This window comes from Melanerpes formicivorus, unplaced genomic scaffold, assembly GCF_026170545.1.
Source record: "Melanerpes formicivorus ecotype bairdi unplaced genomic scaffold, bMelFor1.0.p_v2 SCAF_12, whole genome shotgun sequence".
Taxonomy (NCBI): Eukaryota; Metazoa; Chordata; class Aves; order Piciformes; family Picidae; genus Melanerpes; species Melanerpes formicivorus.
Window position 1 is genome coordinate 15,764,437 of NW_027142364.1, and position 10,655 is coordinate 15,775,091.

The 10,655-nt window shown below is 42.0% G+C and overlaps 1 long non-coding RNA gene across 1 annotated transcript; it reads right to left on the reverse strand.

The window, feature by feature from the left end:
• Window positions 1-3,663: 3,663 nt before the first annotated feature.
• LOC137444708 (uncharacterized) lies at window positions 3,664-4,512 on the reverse strand. Its single transcript, XR_010988220.1, has 2 exons — window positions 4,409-4,512; window positions 3,664-3,739 (listed from the first exon to the last, which is right to left on the reverse strand). It is a non-coding gene; the product is annotated as an uncharacterized lncRNA (long non-coding RNA).
• Window positions 4,513-10,655: the final 6,143 nt, after the last annotated feature.

Consider the following 10,655-nt stretch of genomic DNA (forward strand, 5'->3'; position numbering starts at 1 on the left):
GAATTCAGATTTCCCACACACTGACAGGATATATTAATCATGGAGTTATTATATTAAACAAGGGTGTTAACTTCTCTGTGGCAGTTATGCTTTGAAAGAAAAGGTTTAGAAATCCAGCTCCAGAAGCTAGAATGGGAATCCCATGTATCACATCCAAGCAATCTCTGAGCATCTAAACATAAAGTCCTGATGAGGGACAACATTAAGGAAAAGCTTGTTCCTAATGTGTCATGTGAAAAGCAGAGGCAGCTGCACACATTTCTCTGATTTCAGGTATCCACATGCATCTCTCAGGAAGCCTGTTCTGGAATTTCTTCCTTCCTGAAGGTGGCCAGGCATCTGCAGGTTTAGTGACCTCACATCTGGTATCAAAACAGCTCTTGTGGACAGGATGAGGGACAATGGTTTTCAACTAAAAGAGGGGAGATTCAGGCTAGAGAGAAGAAAGTTTTTAAATGGAGGGTGCTAAAACACTGACAGGATGCCCAGAGAGGTGGTCAGGTCACATTGGATAGGGCTGTGAGCAACCTGGTCTAGTTGAAGATGTCCCTGTTGACTGCAGGAGTGTTGGACTAGATGACCCTTAAATGTCCCTTCCAACCCCAAACAGCCTGCTATTTCTAATACTTTTAAGTGACAAAAGCTAGGCTATATCCTCTAAAGGCAGACACAAATGCTGTATACATTCCATTATATACATTCCTTTCTCCTAAGAAAAAAAATATCCATTAAACTTCTGCCTCCATGCACAAAACCAGAACACACCACATAAAACATCCTTCTGTTAAGTGCAGATTCTTGGGAAAACAAGCACAATAAAAATAACGTGTAAAAAATTATAGTGCTCCACAAATGCCTTATTAAGAAGGTTCGCTACCTCTTTGGAAGAAACACATTTTATTTGCCCTCATTAAGGTGACCTAACCACTGTACTTCACCCTTGCAAGCCTGCATGATGCAATCAACACAATTCATGAATACAGAATGTAGAATAAATGGAGGAAACAATTAATGAGGTTTCTCCCTCTGATTATCTATTGTTTTTTTTTTTCAGATAGGTAATAATTTTTAAGCCTCTCTTTCAATTAATGATTCAAAAGACATGCTGTTGACGCTATAGCATATGTCAAAGTTTAGGTAGAGCTCTAGAATATATGGAGAAGTCTAGAATAGAATCAAAATTGAAGGATCTTTCCAGTTCTCCACCAATATGTTTCACTTGTTATTCTCACTCCCTCAAAAAAAAGCAACCGACAAGCATTTATCACAGGATCCCAATATGCTGGAGGTTGGAAGGGACCTCTGGAGATCATCTAGCCCAATTCCTCCTCTAAAGCAGGGTCACCCAGAGCAGGTGGCCCAAGATCACATCCAGGTGGGGCTTGAATCTCTCCAAAGAAAGATTTTACAACCTCTCTGGGCAACCTGGTCCAGGGCTCTGGCACCGTCACACAAAAGAAGCTTTTCCTCAATTTCATATGGAACTTCCTGTGTCCCAGTTTATGCCCTTTGTCCCTTCTCTTGTCACTGGGCACCAGTTAGAAGAGTCCCGCCCTAGGTTTCTCAGTGTTTTCCTTTCAGAGAGATGTTTGAGTTCCCTCATCAACCTCATAAACTTTAGTGGACACAATACTCCAAATATAGCCTCTGTAGGGCAGAGAAGAGGGGGTGGAGAATGTAGGGCAGAGAAGAGGGGGTGGAGAACCTCGTTGACCTTCTGAATGCACCCCAGGATATATTTAGCCTCCTTGGCTACTAGTGTGTGTTACTGGCTCATGGAAATGCATTGCCTAACAGTACTCCGGGTCCTTCTCTTGCTGTTGTTCGAACTACAATCTGAAGATGCACCCTCTAATAATGGACTAAGATGGTAATGAAACATCTTGCTAAATGCATGCAGTAGTCAATTTTTTAGTCCATTCCCTTTCTTGATGTTTTTTTCTCTTGTATATATCTTACTATATGGTTCCCTTGAACTAAAGCCATATCACAGTATCACAGTATCACTAAGGTTGGAAGAGACCTCAAGGATCATCAAGTCCAACCTGTCACCACAGACCTCATGACTACATTCCAGTTAAAACAAAATTAGGGGACCTATAGTTTCATTAACATATTGAAACATGTCTGAAACACAGTTCACAACTTCTTTGGACAGCTCATATGCAAAGCTGTACCTGATCACGCTACTTGTGGCAAAATTAGAAGCTGGTGCACAACCTAAGTGTCAACATGCAAAGGAATGCTGTTTGCTGTGGTAATCATAGAACAGTAACAGGAAAAGACATGACAGAACCCAGCATGAGACTAGACTGAAATACCTTCATTTATATCCATTAAAGTTACACTAAGGAATTACAATTTGTAGAAATAAATCAAGAAATGTTCTAAGAAAATCACATGGTCAGACTTACCTTTAATGATGAGAAAAAAAAGAAAGAAATAACAATTTCAACTAAAGCTGACATCCAAAATTGAGATGGCAATGCAATGCAGCTTGGGTATTCTGACAGCATTGTGTCCAGTGTCACAGAAATGGAAAGCCACAAATGGAAATCAAGAAGAAAAGCCTAAACTATTTCTTTTTTTTAATTATTATTTTAAAATCCCTAACAAAATATTTTTCCTTTAGATATTTTAGAAAGAGGGGGGAAAAAAAGCCCTTATCTTGAAATTTCCAAATGCTTAGGTATTTCATGCACTGTCTTGCTGATTTTTTATGAGAAAAATACAGTGTGAAGGAAGGAAAAACATTCTTAGAGGGAACATTTCCATGCAGAAAGAATGAAAGAAGCCAGATCACAAAGGAAGCTACTGAAACAAAGAAGATTTTCTTTTGGCTGAAGTTCATGACCCTCTTGGAAGAAAATCAGGCATTGGTTGGAATCAGCATTCTCAGCTCTCAATTCTTAGCAGTTTGTTTAACTTTTTCCTTCTTTCTTTCTTTCTTTCCTTCTTTCTTTCTTTCTTTCTTTCTTTCCTTCTTTTTTTCCTTCTTTCTTTCCTTCTGTCTTTCCTTCCTTCCCTCACTCCCTCCCTCTCTTTCTTTCTCTTTCTTTCTTTCTTTCTTTCTTTCTTTCTTTCTTTCTTTCTTTCTTTCTTTCTTTCTTTCTTTCTTTCTTTCTTTCTTTCTTTCTTTCTTTCTTTCTTTCTTTCTTTCTTTCTTTCTTTCTTTCTTTCTTTCTTTCTTTCTTTCTTTCTTTCTTTCTTTCTTTCTTTCTTTCTTTCTCTTTCTTTCTTTCTTCTCTTTCTTTCTTTCTTTCTTTCTTTCTTTCTTTCTTTCTTTCTTTCTTTCTTTCTTTCTTTCTTTCTTTCTTTCTTTCTCTTTCTTTCTTTCTTCTTTCTTTCTTTCTTCTTTCTTTCTTTCTTTCTTTCTTTCTTTCTTTCTTTCTTTCTTTCTTTCTTTCTTTCTTTCTTTCTTTCTTTCTTTCTTTCTTTCTTTCTTTCTTTCTTTCTTTCTTTCTTTCTTTCTTTCTTTCTTTCTTTCTTTCTTTCTTCTTTCTTTCTTTCTTTCTTTCTTTCTTTCTTTCTTTCTTTCTTTCTTTCTTTCTTTCTTTCTTTCTTTCTTTTCTTTCTTTCTTTCTTTCTTTTCTTTCTTTCTTTTCTTTCTTTTCTTTTCTTTCTTTCTTTTCTTTTCTTTCTTTTGTTTCTTTCTTTTCTATCTTTCGTTTCTTTCTTTTCTTTCTTTCTTTTTATCCTCAGGGAAATATCTTTTTTGGTCCTCCAAGAAGCATCAGGTCTGGTCAAATTGCAATAGGTGCAAAGTTACATCATCATTGGTATGTTACTAGCACTATCACCTGTATTTTAATTAGCTTTCAGGCAAGAGCTGCTTGTTTTCCCTCTTTCATTTTTTGAAGTAAACCCTTTTCCAAATGGAGCTAGCATCTCAAGAGGCAATGATCATTCTGCACCGTGTGTGCGGGGGCAGGAGATGCTCTGAAGGAGCACTTCTATGTTTCAATTTGTCACTATCATTTTGGCTCTTGAGTTGCCTTTGCTTTTTTTCTGGAGCCACTGGAGAGCAGGCAGGAGTCAGGAGAGCAGGCGCTGGCTGAGCGGGACTGCCAGTGCCCCGCTCAGGCTGACAAGCTGGCAGGAGATATCTTTCATTCAGTACATCTCTATAAATTGTACAAAAAATGCCTGGGGAGCCTTGGTAATGAATCCATCAACTTTTACCCTGTTCTGTAAAAACAGCTGTAAGGAAATGATTTCTATGCTACAGCGGGGGTACACAGGCTAAAAGGAAAACGCGACACTTGCCAGAAAAATAAATGCCCTGCTCCGTAAGAGAGAGGAGAGAGAAAGATAAAGCACTCTGTTTATGCTATGCCACCTGACTTTAAGTAGGCTATATACCCTTCCCCTTCTGACCCAAGGGACAAACATCAGCAAAGGTACATACCGTTTCTAGTCTTCCATGTGATGCTGCTTACCGCTCAAGCAGAAACTGATTCAGGAAGTTCTTTCACTTAAGAAGAAAAACAAAGAGAGATTGATGAGGGGGGAAAAAAAAGTCATGTGATGTGTTGCTACCAGTTTTAATTTGCAAAATGCATCAGACAACAATGAAAGATATTACAAGAAATCTCAGCTGAGGGTGGCACTTTATTTTTTTTCTTTTTCTTTTTCCTCTCTTATAGATAAAGAAATAAATAGGTGAGAGTCAAAGAGAAAACAAAGGAAAAGAGGAAAAACAACCCATTTTTTCCAAAATGCAGCTGGCTCAGATCTAGAGCTTCACTGATATGGTCAGTATGTGTTCAGAAATAGGATGCTTCCCAGCTTATCTGTTCTAGATTATGGATTTCAATGGCAAACCAAAGTTTGGCCTTCTGCCTGCTAAGGCTATCAAGCATGTTGGGCAAGGTTTGGGACTAGATGGCCTTTGAAGGTCCCTTCCAATCCAAACCATTCTCTGATGCTATGATTCATATGGAGTAACTTGCTGTAAGGATGAGCTGCTGCTCCCAGAAATCCCTGACTCCAGTAGCTGCTTCTACTGACAGCAGAAAGGAGAGTAGTGCCCAAGAAGCCTGTGATCCCCACCTTGCTGACTCTCTGTCAGTTGCCACCTAACCCTCTGCCATTTTAGTGCAGCACTCTGCTGTTCTCAGAGTCTAGAGGAGCTGAAACTAGGTAGTGTTGGGATAGCTTGGAAACAGCAGGAGTTTTGTGCATTTCACTCTGTGGATTCTCATGTTTGTCTGCTAAAGTCCATTCCCAGCTTGTCACAGTCATGAGAACAAAAATAACCACTGTCCTGGCTGGAGCTAGAACATAAATCATTCTGCTCAGTGATTTGACTTCTCATCTCAGGCCCTGCTCAGTGACAGCCCTTTCTGAAGTTCAGGGCATGTTCTTACAGGCAATGGCTGCTTCTGGCAGTGAGAATGCTGATGGTTGGAGTTACTACCAAGGCTTGGTGTACAGAACAGCTCTTGCTTATCCTTGCTCCTGTGCAGAACAAGGTCGCTGCTAAATTTTATGTAAGAGGTGGCACCTACAGGGATGCGCCAACCAGACAGGAGACCTTACACTGACCAACAAAGGATGCCATTTAATGGACATCATATTCAGCATAAACCTAAGGGATCAGTAGAGTCAAGTCTCTTATTCAATGGTCATATTCCAGGAAGCACTCTGTCTGTTCTGCCTTTGATCCTGATCCATGTGTTCCTGAATTCAACTCCTGAATCCCATATCCATCTGCCACTGAGGCCAATCTGGGACTTCCCCAGTTCTTGCCCACAGCATCAGCAGTGACAGTGGTATCATTGCCATCAGAGGATTTGGTTCAGTATTGGGTTTGCATACTTTTACGTATATTTTATTATTATTTTCATTGAGGCTGGTTTATTTTTCTTTTCCAGCCCATCAGTCTTTCTTCCTTTTCTCTCCCCTTTGGGAAGGGAGGAGGGTTGATTCAAAGTGTCTTTCTCTTGTCCACTGCTCAGCCCATCCTTAGTCCTTGACAAGCACACAGCCTCTGATTGGAGTTTTGATTGATACAGCTTCCTGACGATTTTCATCAGAATGCTTGTACAGAGCCATGCAACAGAAATGGCAGAAGCGCCTGAGACGGGGAATTACATGTCCCAGCGGCTGGCCAAGCTGGATGGGCTGCTTCATTGTACATATTTATGGATCTGAGTCGAACCCTCAGGGTAAATGTGAACAAAGAATAGGCTGTTTTTCTCCTAAAGCATCTGGGTGTAAGTCTTATTTTGCCAGCAACCGTGGTGTTTATGGGCATGTTTTACTGGAAACCTGCTGCTTCTCACAACGTTTCCTGAGTGACTGTCTTAGTAAAACAGCATCTGGCAATGACAAGCCCACAGCTGTAAATCTGAAAAGCAGTGTGCAGCCCTAATAGCTACCAGCCACAGCGTGGCTGTCCTGCTGAACACTGAGAAGATTTACAGAGACAAAGCAGAGCAAGAAATGCATTTCTGAGCACTCTGATCACATTGCACCTCATCTTCAAAGGTTTTTTTGTAGGGCATAGGAGTAGCTATCACTGCTCTTTGACTTAATGCCTATTATTGCTTACTGGCCTAAGGCACCCTGCCCTGCCTCTACCTTCCAAAGCAATGTCTGAATCTGTACTCTATCTTTTTTTTTCCTTTGCTGCTTCGCCTGAATTGGATCCATGGCAAGAGCAGGGCCATGAAAATGAGCCAACTTAAAACAAAAACAAACACGTTGTTGTTACCCAGGTGTGCACCATTCTGTGTAATTCAGTGTTTGGGAGTGTTTGTAAACTGGCATCACAACAAAATAGATGTGCAAGGGACAGAGGTGAAGAATACTTGCATTTTTCATTATCATAGTCCTTAAGCTGTGAAGTCCCAAAAGAACTCTGGAATCTCAACCTCCTTATCCTTTAAAGTGCAATTTTGATATCATGTGGGTGACATGCCTCAGGGACAGAATATCATTTGGAGGGAACTGGACAAGCTTGAGAATTGAGCCCATGTGGACCTGCTGAAGTTCAACACCACTAAATGCCATGTTCTGAATCTGGGTTGGGGCAAACCTTGCTATCAATAGAGGGTGGGTGATAAAGTGATTGACGACAGCCCTGTGGAGAAGGATTTGGGGATACTGGTGGATGCAAGTCAGTAATGTGCACACACAACCCAAAAGCCAAACATATCCTGTGCTACATCTCCAGCAGTTTGGGCAACAGGTCAAGGAAGGGGATTATGCCCCTGTCCTCTGATGAGACCCCCACCTGCAATCCTGTGTCCAGCTCTGGAGCCCTCAGAGCTCTGGAGCCCTGTTGGAGTGGGTCAAGATGAGGCCACAAAAATGTTCAGAGCACTGGAACCCCGCTGCTGTGAGGACAGGCTAAGAGAGTTGGGGTTGTTCAGTTTGGAGAAGGCTCCAGGGACACATTATCGAGGCTTTTCAATACTTAAAGGGAACAGATATTTTAGCAGAGCCTGTTGTGACAGGAGAAGAGACTATGGTTTTAAACTAAAAAAGGGGAAGCTCAGACTAGATAGAAAGAAGACATTTTTTGCACTAAGGATGGTGAGACACTGGGTCAGAAAGGTGGTCATGAGGTCTGTGTTGATAGGTTGGACTTGATTATCCTCGAGGTGTCTTCCAACCTTAGTTATACTGTGATACTGTGATACTGTGATACTGTGATAGATGCCCCATCTCTGGAAACCAGTCAAGATGTTTGTGGCTCTGAGCAATTTGATCTAGTTGATGTCACAATATCACAGTATCATAGTATCACTAAGGTTGGAAGAGACCTCAAAGATCATCGAGTCCAACCTCTCACCACAGACCTCATGACTAGACCATGGCACCAAGTGCCACGTCCAATCTCCTCTTGAGCACCTCCAGGGACGGTGACGGTGACTGCACCACTCTGCTGACTTCAAGAGAATTGGACTTGATGATGTTTAAAAACCCCTTCCAACCTAAACCATTCTCTGAATCTATGATTCTGTGACAACCAAGGCATGTTGTAGTAATGCTGACTTGACTGACAAAAGGAAGCATTGCTCTGTTGGACAGTTGTCAGGTAGAACTCGAGGCTGGAGCCAAGGAGTACGAACAACATGGCAAGTTGCCCAGCATTGCAATGAAATACTTGCTCCCTTCAAAATAAACATGCAGGCAATAAGCTATTCATATATAAAAAAACTTTGAATACTAATGTTAAATCAATAATAAAAAATTAATATTAAAAATAAATCTTTTTTATGCTCACAGAGCAAGGAGGTAGGTTGTTGGGGTTTTTTTTTTCCATGCAAAATACTTTCTCATTTAAATGTTTTGCAGTTTTGCTGCATAGTAAAATACATAAAGATGCTCAAACTACTTAAACTAACCACCCCACCTGACCTAAACATTTTTGCAGTTACTGCAAAAATCAACACTTGCACATATTAATAGGTAGAGGTGTGTGTTTAAAACTGAGTGCTACTGGTTTAAATCTAGATTGTTTGCTTAAAAGTTGGTGTTAATTTTATGCATATATATATATATATACACACACATGTACATACTTGCTTGACGTCTCTATGCTTCTTCCATGCCTGGTTTTGTCTCTGCAATGGCAGAAAACCAAACCCCAGTTATTCACCAACTCTGGTTGAGAAGGTAATGCTGTGGGATGCGCTTCACATTGAGATTTGTTAGAACAAACCTCTAAACTTTAGAATAGAATAAACCAAACCAGGTTGGAAGAGACCTTCAAGATCATCGTGTCCAACCCATCAACCAATCCAAACCACCCAAACATCTAGCCCATGGCACCAAGTACCCCATCAACTCTCCTCCTGAACACCTTCAATGACGGTGACTCCACCACCTCCCCGGGGAGCCCATTCCAATGGGCAATCACTCTCTCTGTATAGAACTTCTTCCTAACATCCAACCTGAACCTCCCCTGGCGCAGCCTGAGACTGTGTCCTCTTGTTCTGGTACTGGCTGCCTGGGAGAAGAGACCATCATCCGCCTGTCTACAACCTCCCTTCAGGTAGTTGTAGAGAGCAATAAGGTCACCCCTGAGTCTCCTCCAGGCTGAGCAGCCCCAGCTCCCTCAGTCTTTCCTCATAGGGCTTGTGTTCCAAACCCCTCACCAACTTTGTTGCTCTTCTCTGGACTCGTTCCAGCAAGTCAACCTCCTTCCTAAACTGAGGGGCCCAGAACTGGACACAGGACTCGAGGTGTGGCCTAACCAGTGCAGTGTACAGGGGCAGAATGACCTCCCTGCTCCTGCTGGCCACACTCTTCCTGATGCAGGCCAGGATGCCATTGGCCCTCTTGGCTGCCTGGGCACACTGCAGGCTCATGTTCAGCCTACCATCGACCAGTACCCCCAGGTCCCTCTCTGCCTGGCTGCTCTCCAGCCACTCTGACCCCAGCCTGTAGCACTGCATGGGGTTGTTGTGGCCAATGTGCAGAACCCGGCACTTGGATGTGTTAAATCTCATGCCGTTGGATTCTGCCCATCTGTCCAGCCTGTCGAGGTCCCTCTTCAGAGCCTCTCTACCCTCCAGCAGATCAACTCTTGCCCCCAGCTTGGTGTCATCAGCAAATTTACTGATGGGCTCAATGCCCTCATCCAGATCATCAATAAAGATGTTAAAGAGCACAGGGCCCAGCACTGATCCAGCACTTAGCAATTGGAATGGGCTGCCCAGGGGGGTGGTGGAGTCACCATCCCTGGAGGTGTTCAAGAGGAGACTAGACATGGCACATGGTGCCATGGTTTAGTAGTTACAAGGTCTTGGGTGACAGGTTGGACTTGATCTTTGAGGTCTTTTCCAACCTTATTGATTCTGTGATATTAAGATGTGTACAGGATTTGATCTATTCCAGAAATGACCAAAGGACAGGAACCCAAGAGCCTGCATCAGGAACCTCCTGTGAAGCATGTCTTCCAAATTTGATTTTCAGATCTATGTGGTAATTAGGGAATGCCAGTGGCTATCTACCTCTTCTGTAGCCAACAGGAGAGAGAGACTAGGAAATACTTTGAGGAATTTTGAGGGATGAAACAGCATGAGGGATTTTATCCTATTTTACTTAGACCTAAGCAAAAACCTTGAGTTTGCTAATCTTGTATTAGACTATAAATTCATATTTACTGCAGGCTTCAAAGAAGGCTGAGCATAGAAGGCTGAGCATAGACTTTAGAAAATTAATCAAATATCATTTTTCTGGTAGCACAGATCTCTAGACTTCTGATTTTTTAATTTATTTTCTTTCATAAGGACTTTTCAATGGCTTTGCTAAATCAAACAAGCTTCTGAACAGGATTTGTTTTCTGTTTAGAAGCAAACATTGTTTTTTTATAGGTCAGACATTGTGCTCCTATGTCTCTGTTTACTATGTCCCTGTTTACTCCTTTGTACAGCTATTCTTTCTTCTGGCATTTGCCCCCCTTTTTCATTGCTGTTTAACACTTCCCTAAGTCCCCTTAGTATGTCCCCACACAATGTGAAGTAAACAAAGAGGAAAGTCTTACCTTGTAACTGCTCTGGGAATCCATGGCTTGGTGAGGTGGTAAAGTTGGTCTGGGCAGTACCAGAAATGACAGCAGAGCATGCTCAGGAACAAGCTCATGGCAGATGGCCTTGGCACAGTGTGAGAATTTGGGCACCGCATTACTCCATGCTGGC